The 19,441-nt window shown below is 41.0% G+C and overlaps 1 long non-coding RNA gene across 2 annotated transcripts in view; it reads left to right on the forward strand.

Moving 5' to 3' along the window:
- LOC311517485 overlaps window positions 1-18,753 on the forward strand; it is a 107,153-nt gene extending 88,400 nt beyond the window's left edge. For both annotated transcript variants that reach the window (XR_014710713.1, XR_014710714.1), the window contains 2 exons: window positions 18,170-18,257; window positions 18,426-18,753. This is a non-coding gene — a long non-coding RNA (uncharacterized lncRNA). The remainder of the gene's footprint in view (window positions 1-18,169; window positions 18,258-18,425) is intronic.
- Window positions 18,754-19,441: the final 688 nt, after the last annotated feature.

The raw sequence follows: 19,441 nt of genomic DNA on the forward strand, positions 1-19,441 counted from the left end.
TTGGATAAGCATTTGATTCTTAAGTTTGCCCACCACTAGCAAAAATGTGATTTCTTACAAGCACTTTGTGCACATATGAGACTAAAAAAAGCCATTAAAAATGCAATGAAAACTCAAATAAGAGAAGAAAGTTAAAGTATACCTTAACTCTATAACAAAGAGCATGTGTGTAAGTACCAATAAATCACGGAGATACAAGAATGTATAGATTTGTAACACTGAGCTACAGAAATCAGAAAGAATATGAAAGGGGAAAAGCACTATTGATCAGCCCAGTTTACTTGTTAGGAAGATAAATGGGGTCTTAACATGCAAGCTATAACCACTTGAGTTTGTGGCTCTCTCCCTTTTCCTACAGCTACTACTCTTATCTTACATGAAAGTTTAACAGAAATAAATCTAGTAGTGTTTTCCTCTCTAATCAACAAAGGGCTCTTGCTCTATCCCATTCCCAAAGGAAACCTCCTCTTCTGCTCCCACACTCTTTTAATGTAGCTCAGAACACCCACGGGCCAATTGATGTTGAAGGTAATTAACCCTCATTATCACCTGTTACCTTTTCACTGGTTCCACTTGCAAACAGCTGGAGCAAGCTGCCTTTCAGATTTGGCCATATCTACGCTTGTGCTTGTAACCCGTTGGTAGATGGGGCCCCAGAGTTATGTTTTCATTATATTACATTTGTTTTTACACATTTGGCTTCCCAAGTGTTTTGACTAGAGGTAGGAGAGATATTATGTAAATAATATTATGTCATGATTGGTTTGTTCTGATGCGTCCCCAATGGGAGGAGGTAAGGAAGCAGCAAATTCCCTAAGGGAATTTCCCTTTCACCTACCAACTCTCGGGCCACATTTCGCCAGTCTCTGGCCAGCACTGAAAAATGATATTCCTTGCAATACATTCACAGCATTCCCCAGCAAATGTTTTATCTGTCTAGATCTCTAATGGAACAATTGGTACACCATTTGTGCTTATGCATATCTAGATTAACTGGTCTTGGTACAGGTTACCAGAAAAGTTTGAATTACTGATATCCTAAAATGAAGTGGTATTTGTTCTCCATTTCATATTTGTTTATTAGTAGCTTTAGAAAGATGTAGAGAAGCAAACAGCTAGAAAAATGCTTTCTTCATTTTTCCACATAGTCTCCAGCCTCTCTGTGGGTTAGTACTTTTGATCCATATATTACAGAGCAGTTCACATAGTAGGGTAATTATTAGAGCTGGTCTAAAAGTATGTTTTGGGAAACAAATTAAAACATTTTTGTTTTGTTTTTTCAAATGTTTTTGATGAGAAAGAAACAACAACAAAAACTAAAACCACAAGTGTTGACTTTTTGGGTTTTTTGACACTTTCTATCCCTTTCCTTTTCCTACTTTGCCATGGACAAAGGGGAAAAAAGGAAAAAGGGGCAGAAGAAGGAGTGGGAAATCCAATAGTTCAAATCTTAACAAGTTTGCGGTTTTACTTTTAAAAACTGAAACATATTAGGTTTTCTGGTTATTGTTTTTTTCCTTGACAAATGAGAAAAAACAAAAAGTTCAGTTAAAATTTCATTCTCAAAAAAGTTTCCTTTTGTCAAAAAGTATTTTTGAATAGCTCTAAGTAGTAGTGCTAACATTAGATGGGTGGAGAAATTGACATTCTTAACACAGCAAGCCTGTGACAGAGCTTGGATGAGAACTCACATCTCTTGCTAATAAGTGCTAGAACTGAGCCACTGGACCACACTCCTTTCTGCTTAGCATTGCTGCCAACAAGCTATTATTGATAACCTTCCTAATACCACTATTTGCTTGCCCATTTCCTCCTCTTCCATTCACACCAGTCAGCCAACTACAACAGTTTGCTTGGCTGACTAATGTGAGATGAACTTTCACCCAAGCCAGCCTGAAAGAGGCAGCTTGATAAACAGAGCTTGATCCAGCAACAATTGATGATGACCACTTTAGCCTCTGTTGGTTTAAGCCAAAGGATGCATTTATTTTATGAGGCAATCAAGCTGCCTGACAAGTCTTATATATTGTGCATGACAAGGAAAAGATGAAAAGCTGCTGCTCAGAAGTTATAGAACTTGAGTCACTGCTAGAATTCCACTAGCAGATGCCAGCCACTGAGGTGGGAAGCCAGGCACATTGTTGCAAGCCTTGCACAACCTCTACATCACAGGTGAAGAAGAACCGGAGCCAGCCATGCAGATCAGAAATCAGGTGTGGGCAGACGAAAGGAGGGTGGTTTATGGCTAGGGCACCTGAAAGATGTGATGAATCTCCGAGTAGGGTGACCAGATGTCCTGATTTTATAGGGACAGTCCCAATATTTGGGGCTTTGTCTTATGTAGATGCCTATTACCACCCACCCCTTGTCCCAATTTTTCACCCTTGCTATCTGGTCACCCTATCTCCGAGGCAGCCTCTGTTAGTGAGGCTGCTATAGAGCTCTGACTCAACTTTCAAGATGCCCTCCTGTGTCATGAGCTTTGCAAATTGCACCTTCTGCACCTGTGAGGATGATGGAAACTCATAAGCTTTCACTTCCAGGTCACAAGGATATTTAAACTGTTCTTTTTTTCTGCACACAATAAAAACAGGATTTTCAAAGCTGCCTAATGTATTTGAAAATACTACTCTAAAAATCCTGTATAATGCACTAATCCATATTGTTATAGAATAGAAAATGAGTCTGATTCTCCACTGCCTTGCTCCTTATAAGATCATTTACATCTGTGCAAAGTGGATGCAAAAATGCTAGCTTTCTAAATTGGATAATATTTTACACCCACTTTTTTCTTTTTTATAGCAAGTATAAACCAGATGCAGGGCAGGGGAAACTCAATCCTTCGATTATCAAATATAGAATATGCCACATTTTAAAAACTAAAGTCTTTAACATGTCTGAGTAACCACCATGCTGATGATAGCCACCCATGTGCCTTTGTGGCTAGGGGTAAGAATAAATTGGTAACTGAAAGCTGAACAGTTGAAGTTAACAGACGGTGGAGGACAAGGAATAAAATAAGCTTTCTATGACAATTCATACTTTTAAATATAGGCATTTGAAAAATGGGGTTCCACATTAATGTCTCTCAGCCTCTTTCATAGCAAACTGATTCAGTTAAAAGGAAAAATATATTTGGGATTTTTTCCCCCTTAACTTCCAGACCTGCAAACTCAGCCTGATCTGAAAGTCAATAATAGTAATAATAGTTCTGCAGTCCAAATTATGCCCTCAGTGATACCTCAATAAATCCCATTGCCTTCCATGGTTTGCACAATTGTAACTGATCATAATTCAGTGTATAATGCACAAGTTGGGACAGAATCCAGTTTATTTTCACTTTGGTGGTATGGTGGCTCTGAAGGGCTAACAGGCGTAAAAGTTATGTTAAGCACTGAGGGTGTTGGATATGACACAATGAGCTGCTATGTTAAATAACAGAATGCCAACTTTATAGTAACTTTTCAGCACAGAAGTGCACTTTAAGGATTAATGTAGAAAATTAACTATACATTTCCAATAAACTGAATAAATAAGTTTATTTCTGACTATACTGATTACTGGTATGATAAAAAATATGGATCTACCCTCCCCACAATATGTATGTACTTTCAATTACTAGCAAATTACATATATTTAGGTGACATCTGAAATCCAACATATAAAAAACCAAGGGCTAATTAAAGCCTGTACAAGTACAAGTAAGCAATGTACAGTAAATAATCTTAAATCTGAAAGGCAAATGACTGAATATGTAAAAATTATGAGGCTCAGAGAGTAGGATTTGATTGTTATATTAGTGACAGGATTAGGAGTCACACGCCAAGTAGAAAAGACAGCTCTTGTCTTGAGAATGAGATAGGATTTGAAGAGAAAGAGAGAAACAATTGGGTGCAGTGTGGCTGTTACAGATGTAGGCAGCCCACTGTGAAAATGAAACACGATGAAGAAGCGGAAAATGTCTAGAGTTTCAGCAGTATAAGGATCAGGAAGAAATTATATCAGACTGATTAGAAGAGAAGGTTCCTGAAGGGTCTTGTAGGGAGAAGGTAGATTCTGAAAGGGAGAAAAAATCAGTGAACATCTGACTATGAAGTGTGATGTGGACAGCAAGAATGATTAGCAATATTGCATATTTGAGAAAAAGCGTATAAATGTTAATCTTCAGGGTATTAATCTAAATTCCACTGAAGTCAATGGGTGCCTTTCCAATGACTGTGGTGAGAAGTGGATCACATCCCAGGGCAGCATGTTACTAATAAGTAAGTTTGCAGAACCATGCACTCCAGACAACTGGCATGGGGTTACTGAGCAATGGTCCCTTTAAGGACTGAAAATCCAGAGAAGGGATATTGAATTAGCCTTGCACTGGATGTGCAGTATAACTAAATGATAGGTTATATTTATGTGCTGTGTGCTCTTGTGGGCCATACAGCTGATAATAAGAGAGGCAGGGTGTGGGATAAAAGGATGGAATTTATTAAAGTAACTTTACTTTAAATGAAAGATTAAATACAAGAAGAATTAAACAGACCAGGAAAATGTTATTTTAATTTAACTTGTTCTTCATATGAAGCAAGAGATAAAACAAATATTAATTATTCATATAAAGAGCTATGTCCATTGGTTTAGTAATTTAAAAAAATGTCAGGAATGAGGCTTTTTCCACATTTAAAAATGTTTACTTTATGAACATGAACCATGGAATGGGATAAAGTTATTAAAAATAGTAATACTTTACAGTGCATATAAAGGCAGAATCTTAATAGCTGTGATCATATATATTTTATGCATGCGCACACACAAAAAAACAACATAAAATGATTATAAGAATCTGACTTTAACAAAATCAAAGAGATTCAGAGTTAAAGTTTATGCTCCTTTTAATTTACCCTCTGAAGCTAAGGAAGTGCTACCTACTTGTGAGAGAAAGAGCTTGGGATTAAAACTTCTGGTGGCTATTTCTGACTATTGCTGACTTACTGCATGGTATTGGGCAAGACCCCTCAACTCCCCCTTACCTTCCATTGACTGTAATTAGAGGGCAGGGGGGTTCAGCCCTCATGAAAATCAGACTCAACTTTTTTGTGTTTGTCTAAAATGAAGTGTTTGTGGGCCTGTTGTAACTCAAGTTAATTGAGTGACAGTTAACTCAAGTTAGCTAACGTGACAGTACATGTTAGTCTAGATACCTCCACAGATGTTTGTTCCAGGAAAATGTTTATCATTTATGCTAGGGCTCAGCCTAGGGCACAGTCCTTTGGGTCTCAGCTTATCCATAATAAAAAGCACCCCGGTCATCATTCTTGGGCCCCATATCACAACAATCTTCCTTCAATAAGATGGGCTGAACGGGACTCCCTGAAAAGCCCACTTTTTGCCAGGCTCAAGGGTTCATGTAAACCAAACCCCTAACTTTTTCCCAACATGGGCTGACCTTGATGCCTCTACAGCACTCACTAGCCCAGACAGTGACCGCTGAGGAGTCAAACCTGGCTCTAGCATGTGACTGGGCTACCAGACCAACTCCCTACACAAAAGTATTTTACATCTAATTTCTTCTGTTTTAGACCCGGTCTACACACAAAGTTGCACTAGTTCAACTAAAGCGTTGCAATATCGCAACTGCAGCTAAACTGGTGAAACTTCTCGCTGCAGACACCACCTTATTTTTCTTCTTCTTCTTCTTGCCATAAGTATATACCAAAGATACAGGAGGAAGCATCTTCCCTTAGCATCACACTGTTAAGGTTCTTCCAGTGGTATTGTAAACATCTCCATCAAACCTTAAGAGGGATTTTAGAATGCACTTTGCAAAGCCAATGTATAGCAAGCCACTTTTCAAAGCTAAATCATGTGGCCAAACACCAGCTCAGTCTAATGGCCATATGCAGCTTTGCTTTGGAAGCACATCTCCCAGTGATATCAATGGCATTTACATCCATAGGATCAAGGCATCTATGAGGAGAAAAAGAAAGATCCAGTGATTAAGGCACTAGTTTAGGATTTAGGATTTGGGGATTCAAATCCCTGCTCTACCACAGACTTCCTGTGTGATCCTGGCTAAGCCCAGAGAGGTAAAAATACATCAAAGATTATTGTCAGGTACTGATACTAAAGTAATGGGGGGAGCATAAGTATCAGACAGAGAGGGGCTTGAGAACTTAAGGGTTCAACGTTTCAAAGCACTGTCAAGGAGTCAGCTCTGTGAGTCTCATTAATGTTAATGAAGGTCACATTGCTAAACCTCCTTACATGGAAGGTGAAATCTGAGGCAAATTGAAGTCAAATGGAGTTTTGCCACTGATTTCAATAGGGACAGGGTTGCATCCAATTCCATTGCACTCACAGTCCTCAATTCTCCATTGCTTCATTTCTATACCAAGAACACAGATGAACAGCGGGTGTGGCAAAGATGGCTTTAAGATCCACTTTAAGTTCCATTTGGGCTATCCAGGGGCATGTCTTGTCCTGGCGGGGGAGGGGCTTGGGGACAGCTAAAAAGAACTAGAGTGCTGTGGCCATGCATCTCCATGCCCACTCCTCACCTGAGGAATGCCCTGTATGCCAAAAGCTGTGAAGGGGCCCAGATTTAGAATGGTTCTACTAGCTTTACATTAGCTACAACCCTCTTGTACAGTTGGGTCCTGACCTCCGTGTGAGCTGGTATTGTCTGGGTCGGACAGAGTGGGGCCGAGCTAAGGAGAGAGCAGGGGGCCAAGCTGAGCTTGGGAGCAGAGCCGTGCCAGATCCAGAGGGGCCAGAAAAGCAGCTCTGAAGCAGATACTGTGCTGGGAGCAGGTCTGCAGCCCCAAAGCCAGAGACACAGCCCAGGGAGAGCAGATCCTATGCTGGGAGTAGGGCTGCAGCCACAGAGCCAGAGGGGCCAGAGAAGCAGCCCAGGGGGCTGGAGGCAGAGCAGCAGCATCAGTGCTGAGGCAGAGTGGAGCTGGAGGTAGAATAGGGGAGCTGGAGCAGTTTGGAACTAGCTGTGGTGAGCAACTGGGGCCAGCCAGGGGGGACCCTGGGCAAAGGGCCCAGCACAGAAAGACACCCCCAGCCAAGGGTCCTTGCAGGCCCGACTGGGAGGGGGATCTTAACCTGATGGGCGTCTGACACTGGGAAGAAGGGTCTCGTCACCCAAAGCCCGGAGGTATGGCCACCACCAGAGCAAGTGTCCAACCTGCAGCATCCTTGCAACTCAGCCAGGGCCTGACAAGAAGGCCTGAGCCCTACAAGGAACAGACCGTGAACTGCCCTGACATTCCAGAGACACTGTTCGTGATGTTCCCTGCCACAGAGCGGGTTGATGTGTTTTTCGTTAACCTTTCCCATTTTTCCTTATTCTTTTTTAAATTAATTGTTGATTAAATAACTTGCATTTGCTTTAAATTGTATGTAATGATCAGTGGGTCAGAGAAGTGCCCAGTGCAGAGAGAGTACCCCAGAGTGGGGACACCCTAGCCCCTGTCCTAGGTGATACATATAACAAAAGACGTGGTGCAGGATCCCCATTCCTCAGAATAACTTCAGGCCAGTAGTTCATAATTTAATGAAATATGCACATAACATAACCAGGCAGGGAAGTGAGGAGCGGAAGTGAAGAAGGTGTAGAGATCATGATTTTTGTGTCAGACACCCATTTGTTTCTTCATGCCACTGTGTTTCCTCATTGTATTGTTCCTTGCACATCCCTTTAGATTGTGAGGTCCTTTGGGTAGGGATTTTGTTTGTTGTAAAACACCATGTACACTTATGTCACTTTGATGATAGTAATAGAATAATAGAAATGTAGGACTGGAAGAGACCTCAAGTTGTCATCTAGTCCAGCCCTCTGCACTGAGACAGGACCAAGACAACCTAAACAATCCCTGACAGGGTTTGTTCAGCCTCCAGTGACAGGGATTCCCCAACCTCCCTTGGATTTCTATTCCAAAGTTTAACAACCCTTATAGCTAAAAAGCTTTTCCTAATATCTAACCTAAATCTCCCTTGCTGCAGATTAAGCCCATTGCTTCTTATCCTACTGTCAGTGAAAGTGGAGAACAATTGACCAGTCATCTTTATAATAATCCTTCACTTATTTGTCAGTTTTCTTTCCTCAAGACTAAACATGCCTGGTTTTTTTTTTTCACCTTTCCTCGTAGGTCAGGTTTCCCAAAACTTTTATCATTTTTGTTGATCTCTTTTCTCTAATTTGTCCACATCTTTCCTAGTGTTTGTCTATATCAAAATTAGTTTGTAGCAAGCTGGGGTGTGAATCTACCCCGCATTAGCCTGCTGCACTAACCGTCCATGGGACCCTGCTGACATGCATTGGTTAATACACTTTTGATCCAGTCCTTTTTGAAACAAGATGACTTAAAGCACATCAACACACTTTTAATGAGCATCAGCAGGGTCCACACAGACAGTTAGTCCATGGCAGGCTAGTTCTGGGTAGATGCACACCCCAGTGTGTCACAAACTAAATGTTTGTATAGATAAGCCCTTGCTAATGATCAACTGCAATAGCTATGACGTTTTTGTTATGCTACAATGTGTCATATAAAAGTATCTGAAACCAGAGAGAACATTTTTTCCCTTTGGCTCTACATTTTCCTAAAAAGCAAGTTGAATGTAAATGAAATCTTGTATTTAAATCAAAGTATGTATTAGTGCCGAGACTTGCGCACCAAGTTTCAGCATGAAGCAAATTAAATTGGCTGAAATAGGCAGTACCATAAAATCCCTCTTTAATAAGGGGATGGCAGTAGAAATGCTAAGGAGATCTCCATATGTAAGACAGAAACAAATCATAAGCTTTATCTTGATCTTGTTTGTGTTCATGACGGAAGTACCAAACGCAGGCCTATTTCCTGTGCACTCATATTGCTATATTATTCATGGATCACATTTAAAGTGGAACTAATAATTTTAAGACAGATGCAACAATAGTTTGCATGGCCGCTACCCTCAATGAATTCAGCAACGTACTCAGGGATGCAGTTTGCACAAAGCATCCGAATTACCAATAGTTCACGGGTTGAAAATAGCTGACCTTTGACCCCCACAGGCTAGAAGATCTGATGTTTCCCAGTTAGTGAAAACAAGGGAATCTGACAAACTGGCTACATCTAGAAGTAACATTCACGCTTGACTAAAAAGCATTGGGGAAGTAATAAAATTGGTTAGCTGACCGGGAACCCTACAGGAGTTTTTCACAAAACAGTAAAATAGTGTTAAACTGACATTTACTAAGCAAGCTGCTGAACAGCAGTGCTCGGGGTGTGGCCTACACTTAAGCAAAATGCCAGAATTGTATAATGGTCAGACTTTGATGGATCCAACTGACGCCCTAAAGGCTGTTCTTCTATTTTTTATTTCTTCCGTCTGATCCTTATCCCTGATTCAATTAACTATTTTTAAGTGTCTATTTTCCTTTGAACTGTGTAGTAAGGTTCGGCAAATACTCCAATTCAGTTTCTCTCTGATTCCAGAGCTTGTTATGTATCTGTTAAAGTGACACCATCAACTGGAAATCTAATCATGTTTTACAATTTTAAAACATTGTTATCTCTTTTGACCTGAGTGCTTAACCAAAAATTCAGGATCTTGCAGGTTGTTTCAGTTAGGGAGAAAAATTGGTGATTTTTTAATGCAGGAATCAAGTGTTTCTTTGATGCAATCTGGTTTATTTACAAAGAATGTATGAAGTCTCACTTCCCTGAACACAGTGAGAATCAGACAACAAGGGACAATATCTTTGCCCGCAGTTTCAAGCCCCTTTTCCAGTCAGCATCCTGCCCAAAACTTCTCTCTCAGTTTTTCACACTGCTAGTGTTTGTTCTGACTGTGTCCTTGGCTTTTTCTGTCTTTGCTTCTCTGTGTCTGTTTTTGTGATGTTTCTCCCGCTCCCACACTCCCACTAAAATAATACCCAGCCAACCTCACAGCCTCTGCCCACATTGTTCAAATTCCTGAGTGGCCTCACGTGCCTTTATTTTGGGCAGTAACCGGTGCCTAAGTTTGATTAGAGGCCACTTTGTTTTAGCTACTTTCTTCCATAAAGGAGTTTAATGGTGTCTTACAACTATCTTAAATGAAGGACGGTGATTGCACTCACGCACACAGAGCTTCAAAGAGGTTTAACCAAACGCATAACAATATTTTCCTTTCCTCTCTGTGTGAAAGATCCACATAGATGGGGAAACTTACTATACAGGTGTAACAGTGAGGCAGATGCATAGAATACTTGAAAATACATTTCAAGACAGAAAGGGCTAGATACTCAGCTGGTGTAAAAGCATATTTCCATTTAAGTCAATGGAGCTACAGCCATTTACACTGGCTGAGGATCCATCCCATTGTACTTTAGGATTAAAAAAAATAAGTAAAGGTGAAATTCATTCAAGCCAAAGTGGTTATACCCCCACACCTGCCTATAGCAGTGCTCAATTCCATGCCAGCTTCATGTATTCCACTTCTAAAACAATTCTCTAGAGCCCTGATGAAACCAAGGAGGATCAGGAGTTTACTGAATTTCAAATGCTGTAGCCAATGCACTAGGAGTTTGTCTGGTCATATATTTCAGAGTCTGATGAGGCTTTGTCTTGACTAGAATTCCAAGGTGTATTGATAGCAGGTGTTCGCTAACACCTTCTAACTAACATGTTCTACAACTCTACAGAGGACAAGGCACAGCAGACTTTAACATGTACTAAGATGGTCAAGTTGAATCCTAGTGGGGTACCTAGACTTCAGCTCAACTAGCTTTGCACATGAGCAGCTTAGGATGAGTTACAGTGCCTTATCTATGCTCAAATTTTAGAACATGTTAGTTAGAATGTATGAGTTAATTCATAACAAAAACATCTTTCAGTCCTCGTCAAGACAAGTTTAATACATGCTTACAAATAGGATATTCATATTCAGCAAATCATAACCTTTTCAATGACCTCTCACATGACCCATCTTGCATAAAATGCATCATAATTAGGCCGTAATCATATCATAATAATATCACTTTGAAGAATATGGGGTGCAGTGTGACAGTGGGCATTTGTCCCATGTGCTCTTGCTGACTTGATCAGTTGGCAAAAGCAAACAGGACAAATGCCCACTCTTGTCCAAAAATTGGGGTGCAGAGAAATGTGCGGGGGGACGAGTGACAATGCCAGCTCTGCACAGGGGTAGAAGGCAGGGCTCTGGCAGGGGGCAGGCAGGGCCCAAGCAAGCAGCGATCTCAGCCCCAGCCTTGCCGGGGGGGGGGGGGCAGGCAGGGCTCAGGCAGCAGCAACGCCAGCCTCAGAATTAGGGAAATATGGTCACCTTAACTAGTACGTGCGTCGTTGCTTGCCCGAGCCTTGCCTGCCTCCCACACGGGAATGGGGAGGCTCAGGCCAGTGGCTCAGGCCAGCCCTGCGCAGGGCAGCTTGGGCAAGCAGCTTGGGCCAGCCCTGCATGAGGGCGGGGGAGAAGGATGAGGGCTTGAGCCAGCCCTGTGCAGTGTCCCATTTTCCCTTTAGAAAATATGGTCACCCTAAGGATGTTATAAAGCGAATGGTGATCAATTGTTCTCCATGTCCGCTGACAGTAGGACAAGAAGTAATGGGCTTAATCTCAAGCAAGTTAGATTTAGGTTTGGTATTAGGAACAACTTTCTAACTATATGGTTAGTTAAGTACTGGAATGTAGAATACCTATTATTGGAGGTTTTAAGAACAGGTTAGACAAACACCTGTCAGGGATGGTCTAAATATACTTGGTCTTTCCTCATTGCAGGCAGCTGGACTCGATGACCTCTCAAGGTCCCTTCCAGGTCTATATTTAATTGATTTAAGGAAAATAACATAGGGATATAATTAGTAGATGTTATAGAATCATATGCATAAGAGTAGATTCAAATATCAGAGAAGGATATTTTATACCCTATGTCAAGCTGTCTGGAATAGCTCACAAACGTAGGTGCACATCTCAGAGCAGACTCTTACAAACCAGGGCACAAACCCCAAACTGGTTGTTTCACCAACTAAGTATCAAGTTTGAACTCCTAAACACTATAACAGCCTTAACATGGAGTCACAGACAGTCCCCCTGGGTACCCCAGTCTATCTTGCCACGTAGGGAAGCTTGCATTTGTGATAGATAGTCCCTTATACGAAAAATCACAGCAATATTCAGGTTATTCCCAGTCCCAAAGGACCACGCACTTACCTCAGGTCAAGTGTACCCTAGATCTCTCAAAGACCACACTTGTACCCAATCCTATAATAAACTAACTAAAGATGTATTAACTAGGAAAAAGAAATGAATTATTTACAAGGTTAAAGCAGGTAAACAGACACACAAATGAGTTACTGTGTTAGGTTCCAAAAGGTAATAAAAGCTGCTGTAATATGCAAGCTGTAAGGCCCTTAGGGCAAACCCAAGCTAAACAGCCAGGGGACCCTTGCTTATGCTTAGAAGTCTTGCCTTCTCCCTGAAGTCCAAGCAGCAAAGGGATGATAATCCCTCTCAGGAAGAAATTTTTATGCCTTTCCTCCCAAGTTCAAACTGTGATGGAATGAGCATTTGTGCATGTCCCCTCTTCATGGGTGTGGGGAAAACAAAGTTTTGGCCACAGATGATCCACAATGACTTGTCTGGTGTCTAAAGGCCTTCTTTTCTTGGGCAGAAGATGACACCACTTGTGGTAAAATAGTATTTTACACTTGGTAATTCTCTCCTGACTGTGGGAGTTTCCAGTTTCATAGCAAACACGTTTATAGTTACAAAGCAAATGCTTAAATATTACCTTATAACATGGGATGTTATAAGTGAGATTAATACATGCAGCAACTCACAAGCATTTCATAAAGTCCAAACACTAAACACATATCTATAAATCCAGTACCTATTTTAACCATACTAAGACAGGTGAGCCAGACTAGTTTCCAGCTATGAATTTATCAGTGTTCAGTGAGGCCTGGGGCCTTGGCATGAGCGGGCAACTGGTCTGCCAGCATCACACCCTATGCTACAACATATTGTTCTATACACATTGCTACATATAAAACACATAGTGAGATTACGCCGCACTTGGTATGTGAAGTGCCTCGACAGCTTCGATAGCGTCTGAAATAACAGTTTTATTACGTGTGAGCTTTTTCTAAAACAAACAAACAAAAAAACAAACAAACCCCAAAACCTGCACATGGTTTGTCTGATTGCTGTGCTTTTTGGCAGGGGGGAGGGGCTTTTTATGGGTTTAATTTTCGGCAGACTTGTGTTTACATAACAGACCATGTAAAAAAGGAGTAAAGAAAATATTTCCCATGGGGTTTTGATAATTATAGGACTTAACGGCAAATGTTTAAAACTTAATAAAGATGTGTTGGTGGAATCAGATAATACCGAAAGAAAGTGGGAGGAAAAAAACTTTACACCCCTTCTTGTCCTTACACCCATCCCTTTAGGCCTGGGGCTTCTGAAGCAAAAATGAAGTGCTTAATGAGCTCATTTACACATCAGTACCCACAATGCTCCTCATTCCAATAACCAAAGGTTGGGAACAAAGTGAATAAGTGAAAGTGTAGCTATATCTACATTGTTTGACCAAGAAGAACTGTGAAAAGCATTCTCCACCTTTTGCTGCCATCACTTTTGAGCTTGCATATGACTGTGCAGTCAGCTTTACCCAAGATTTAAACTGTAAATATTAAATTTTACTCTTCATCTTAAATCCTAAGTGTTTCCTTTGCATTTTAAATCAACATTGCAAAAGCAATTAGTTCCCAGTATGTAGGCATATAGACTGCAAGCTACTGTATTGGAAAATAATAAGCCATTTTTTACTTTAGGAAGTTAATAAAGCATCAAAGAAGTTTAGTTCAAATATTTTTGTATTCCTATAAATCATGCCTCGACAAAAACAAGGTGCTTAAATGGCAATTGACTAGGACTACCAAAAAGGACCCTACTATGTTTCTGATTTTAACATCTCTAAAATGAAACTGCTTTACAGGATGTTAGCAGCAGAAGATCATTCTCACTTGGCTCTTTTAAAATTCAAGCAGGGCTAGTGTCCCATTATTTCTGGCCTTTGTAGGACTCATTATTATAGTACCATCTGTTAGCACCAGGATAATTGAGATGGTGTCAGTGTTTCCTTCGCAACCCCCCGATTTTCATGGTTATATAAATCAGACATAATAATCTGCTCTTGGCTGAACGAGGAAATTTGAAACAAATAATCTGTTTGGCTGTTTATGTATTATGTGTATGAAACATCTAAAGGTTCTTTGTTTCCAGATACATTTTTACACTCGTATCATTCAGAAACAACTTTTGTTTTTTAATTTAAATTTTGCAGGGATTGCATTATAAGCGATCCCTACATTTATGTTGCCTAACCCTCTCCTTTATAAAATGGTTTCCTACCTTTTTTGGAAGCTCTCTCAAGCCTCTACGGTTTATAGTAGGAACTTTAAATTTAGCAGGGGGATAGTCCTGGGGTGAGAGAAGTACCTTTTGCTCACTTTGTGAAAATCTGTTCACGTATGGCTGAGTTATAAGCTGTTGAAAATCATTATTTGCTCTCTATATCATTCTCTCCCTCAATACCCAGCATTTTCTGTGGTTGAACCTATACATAGAACTAAACTGCTGGCGAGGACACAGACAAAATGAGCCATCATCATCATGCTCATCCTTTCTCCCCCCCTTTGCCTCCCCCCCACCCCAATCAAAATACCATTTGACCTCGAGGAATGTATTGGGAATGTATTTTGTTACAGAAAGTGGAGGGAACAAACAGTGGGAAGCCATTTTAGACTGGATTCTGACCAATAAGGAGGAATTGATAATGAATCTGAAGGTGGAAGGCAATTTGGGTGAAAAGTGATCATGAAATGACAGATTTAATGATTCTAAGGAAAGGGAGGACTGACAGCAGAATAAAGACAATGGACTTCCAAAGAGCAGAACTTTAACAAACACAGAGAACTGGTAGGTAAGGTCCCATGGGAAGAAAATCAGGGAAAAAAGGAGTTCAGGAGAGCTGGCAGTTTCTTAAGGAGACAATATTAAAGGCAACCTGCAAACTATCCCAGTGTGAAGGAAAGATTAAAACAATAGTAAGAGGCTAGTATAGCTCCATCAGGAGTGCTTTCGTTATCTGAAAAAGCAAAAAGGAAGCCTACAAATAGTGGAAACACTGAAAAATTGCTAAAGAGGAGTACACGAGAATTGGACAAAATCAGAAAGGCTACAGGACAAAGTGAGTTACACCTAGCAAGGGACATAAATGGGAATAAGAAGAGCTTTAAAAATACATTAGGAGCAAGAAAGAATGAAATAGGTGTAGGTCCTTTAGTGAAGGAGAGCTAATAACTGATGACGTCAAGGAGGCTGAGGTGTTTTATGCCTCTTTTGCTTCAGTCTTCACTAAAATGGTTAATGGTACTAAACACAATATTAACAACAAGGGGGAGGAACACATGCCAAAATAGGAAATGAACAGGTTAAAAAATATTTAGATAAGTTAGATGTATTCAAGTTGGCAGGGCCTGATGAAATTTATCCTAAGGTACTTAAGGAAGTAGCTAAGCAATCTCAGAATGTTTAGCAATTATCGTTGAGAACTCATGGAGGACACTTGATGTCCCAGAAGAGTGAAGAAGGGCAAACATAGTACCCATCTATGAAGGGGAACAAAGAGGACCCCAGAAACTATAGACTAATCAGCCTAACGTTGATACCTCGAAAAATACTGGAACAAATTATTAAACAATCCATTTGCAAGCACCTACAGGATAATAGGATTATAAAGAATAGCTAGTATGGATTTGTCAAGAACAAATCATGACAATCCAAACTCATTTCCTTTTTTGAAAGGGTTACTGGCCTAGTGGATGGGGGAAAGCAGTCCCTGATATAGCAATCATTGGCACGCAGTATACCAATATATATCATATCATATGCCAATCAGCAATATACCAATCCCTGATATAGCAACCTTTGGCACGCAGCCGATCAGTGAAATCCGCTGACAGGCCGGGATGGTTTGTTTACCTGCAGTGTCCGCAGATTCAGCCGATCGCAGCTCCCACGGGCCACGGTTCTCCGTTCCAGGCCAATGGGGGCTGCAGGAAGTGGCATAGGCTGAGGGATGTGCTGGCCGCTGCTTCCTGCAGCCCCCATCGGCCTGGAACGGCGAACCGCAGCCAGTGGGAGCTGCAATCAGCTGAATCTGCGAACACTGCAGCTAAACAAACCATCCCGGCCCGTCAGCGGCTTTCCCTGATGGGCCACGTGCCAAAGGTTGCCAATCCCTGTGCTATACCTTGATTTTAGTAAGGCTTTTAACACAGTCCCACATGACATTCTCATAAGCTAACTAGAAAAATGCAATCTAGATGAAAATACTATAAGGTGGGTACACAGCTGGTTGAAAGCCCATACTCAAAGAGTAGTTATCAATGGTTCACTGTCCAGTTGGGATGGTGTATATTGTGGGGTCCTGCAGGGGTCAGCCCTGGATCTGGTATAATTCACTATTTTCATTAATGACTTGGATAATGGAGTGGAGAGTATGCTTATAAAATTTGTAGATGACACACCATTCTGGGAGGGGTTTCAAAGCACTTTGGAGGGCAGGATTAGAATTCAACAAGACCTTAAACTGGAGAACTGGCCTGAAATCAGCAAGATGAAAGTCAGTAGAGATAAGTGCAAATACTACAGTTAGGAAGGAAAAACTCAAATGCACACTACAAACTGGTGAATAACTGGCTAGGCAGTAGTAGTGCTGAAAGGGATCTGGGAGTTTTAGTAGATAATAAATTGAACATAAATTAACAATGTGAAGTAGTTGCAAAAAAGAGGCTAATATCATTCTGGTTGTATTAACATGAATGTTGTAAGTAAGACACAGGAGGTAATTGTCCTGTTCTATTGGTGAAGCCCCAGCTAAAGTATTGTGTCCAGTTCTGGGCACCACACTTAAGGAAAGATATAAACAAACTGGACAGAGCCCAGAGGAGAGCAACAAAGTGATCAAAGGTTTAGAAAACCTGACCTAGGAAGAAAGGTTAAAAAAAAACTAGGCATGTTTACTCTTGAGAAAAGAACACAGTGTAATTATAAAGATTGTGATCAATTGTTCTCCCTATCCAGGAGAAGGGATAAGAAGTAATGGGTTTAATTTGCAGCAAGGGAGATTAAGGTTAGAAAGTAGGGAAAACTTTCTAACTATAGGAGTTGTTAAGCTTTGGAATAGGCTACCAAGGGAGGTTGTGGAATCCCCATCACTGGAGGTTTTTAAGAACAGACAGGACAAAAACCTGTCAGGGGTGATCTAGTCTTACTTGGTTCAGTCTCAGTTCAGGGGGCTGGACTTGTTGACTTCTTGAAGTCCCTTCCAGCCCTACATTTCTCTGATTTGTGGCTCTGAGGTACACTGCACTAGGAGTCAGGAAATCATGAACTCTAGAGCACTTCTTCTGACAGCTGTCAATAATTCTGTATACTTCACAGCCTTTATTATTGAGGAAGGCCTCATGACCCACAAAGAGTATACCCAAGGTCACTTCTGGCAAAGCTGATGATAAAACCCAGGTCTCTCACACTGTTTCTCACAGGGAATCTATGTGAAAGGCTATGCAGACAGTACAGTGGGGCAAATCATGCATTTGTAACCCACTAATTGAATGTTATACATCAGTGGTGGGCACATGCAGCCCATCAGAGTAATCCGCTGGCAGGCCAAGAGACAATGTTTACATTGTCCGTCCGCAGGCACGGCCTCCCGCAAATCCCAGTGGCCGCAGTTTGCCATTCCCAGCCAATGAGAGCTGCGACCGCAGCCACTGGGAGCTGTGGGAAACTGTGTCTGCAGAGGTCAATGTCTGCAAAATGTCTTGGGGCCTGAAATCAGCTTACCCTGTTTGAGTTGTCCACCACTGCTTTAGCTCAAGTGGCAGAAGTTTGTGGTGCAGGTCTAGGGTTCAAACCTTGCTAGTGATGCACATAATAGAATGTTTTAGTCTAGAAAATTATATTGAAAACCTGTATTAAATCAATATTAAGATTGCAACATCAAGCCCTCAAAAGTTAGGAAATAGCAGACTTATGGCTGCCCACGCAACCTTAATTTTTCCGCTTATGTATAAGTATTGTCATATATGATGATGTGCAATTTTTTCTACAGGATCCATGTCTCATTTGAAGACAGATGGACAGTGCTCTGGGGATGAATCAGGGATGGACCCTGCCTCAGTTGTTGCAGAAGTGGAAAGGTATGTGAGGGGACTGCAGGAAGAGAAAGGGTGATCTCTTGGTTAAGGCAGTTGCATGCCAACCTGGAGCTTATGGTTTCTTCTCTGCCAAAGGCCTATTATGTAATGCTGAATATGTCCTGTCAACTAAAATTTGTCACTGGTAGTCACTAATTGTGTGTTCCTCAGATTCTGGGTTCCTGACTTGAGGCATCTGGAGTCTGATTTTTGGAAGTGCTGAGCATTCGGAACTGCAACTGAAGTCAAAGGGAGCTACACTCCTTTAGCAGTGATGGAGCGTGGTCTGGAAAAGTAAGCACAGGGGTGGGACCCAAGAGGCCCTGTATTCTGACTCTGCCATTGATTTGTTGTTGTGGCCTCAGGGAAGTCACTTTGCCTTTCTGTCTCAGCTTCTCCAACTGATGTGGAAATGACTGAGTAAGTAGGCTTGGAAGGATTAGATATTTTCCGGTAAATATCGATTTCACTGACCACACAGAAACCTATGAAAAAAACATTTCCATCAATAATAATCAAGATTTACAGATAAGAAAAATGCTGCTTGAGAATTTCTTAGCATTACATTTAAGAATATTTACTTTCTATATTTGACATATGATGTTAGCAGTTTGTGTTTTAATGGTTATAAAGTTTAAATTTTTTATATCTCAGTGTCTACTGTCATTAAATAATTATTGTCTGCTTCCCCCATTGTCTGACCCCCAGTAATTTCCTGCAACTGAAAATTTAAATAGATAAAAATAAAAAAATGCTTAAATATAAACATTGATATTATCCGTCAAGATTATTTAAAAAATAAAATAAATTCTGCCAAGCCTAGATGTAAGGGAGAGGAGAATAAGGCCCTAAACTTTTAGTTTGTACCACTGTAAAAGCAAGACTAAAGAGGCAAGAAACAACCCAAGTTGGAAGAATGTATGTGAGGAGTTCCTGATGCTATCAGATGAGAGGAGGTCAGAGATACATTCAGAGGAAAAAGGGATGGGTGAGAGAAAAGGTGGAAGGGTTACAGACTTCCAGGTGGATACAGGGGTGAATGAGTCCCTTGGGATCAAGGCAGCAATAGTATTGAGTGTCACAGGCAAAGTGGATGGAAGGGAGAGTCTTCAAACTTTATCGCAAACTCCCCACTGCAGCTCCTTGAGTCCCTGTGCTGGTGGCCTTGTAAGTCTGTGTGTCAGGAA

Source organism: Lepidochelys olivacea, assembly GCF_965140295.1.
Source record: "Lepidochelys olivacea isolate rLepOli2 genome assembly, chromosome: 3".
Lineage (NCBI taxonomy): Eukaryota > Metazoa > Chordata > Testudines > Cheloniidae > Lepidochelys > Lepidochelys olivacea.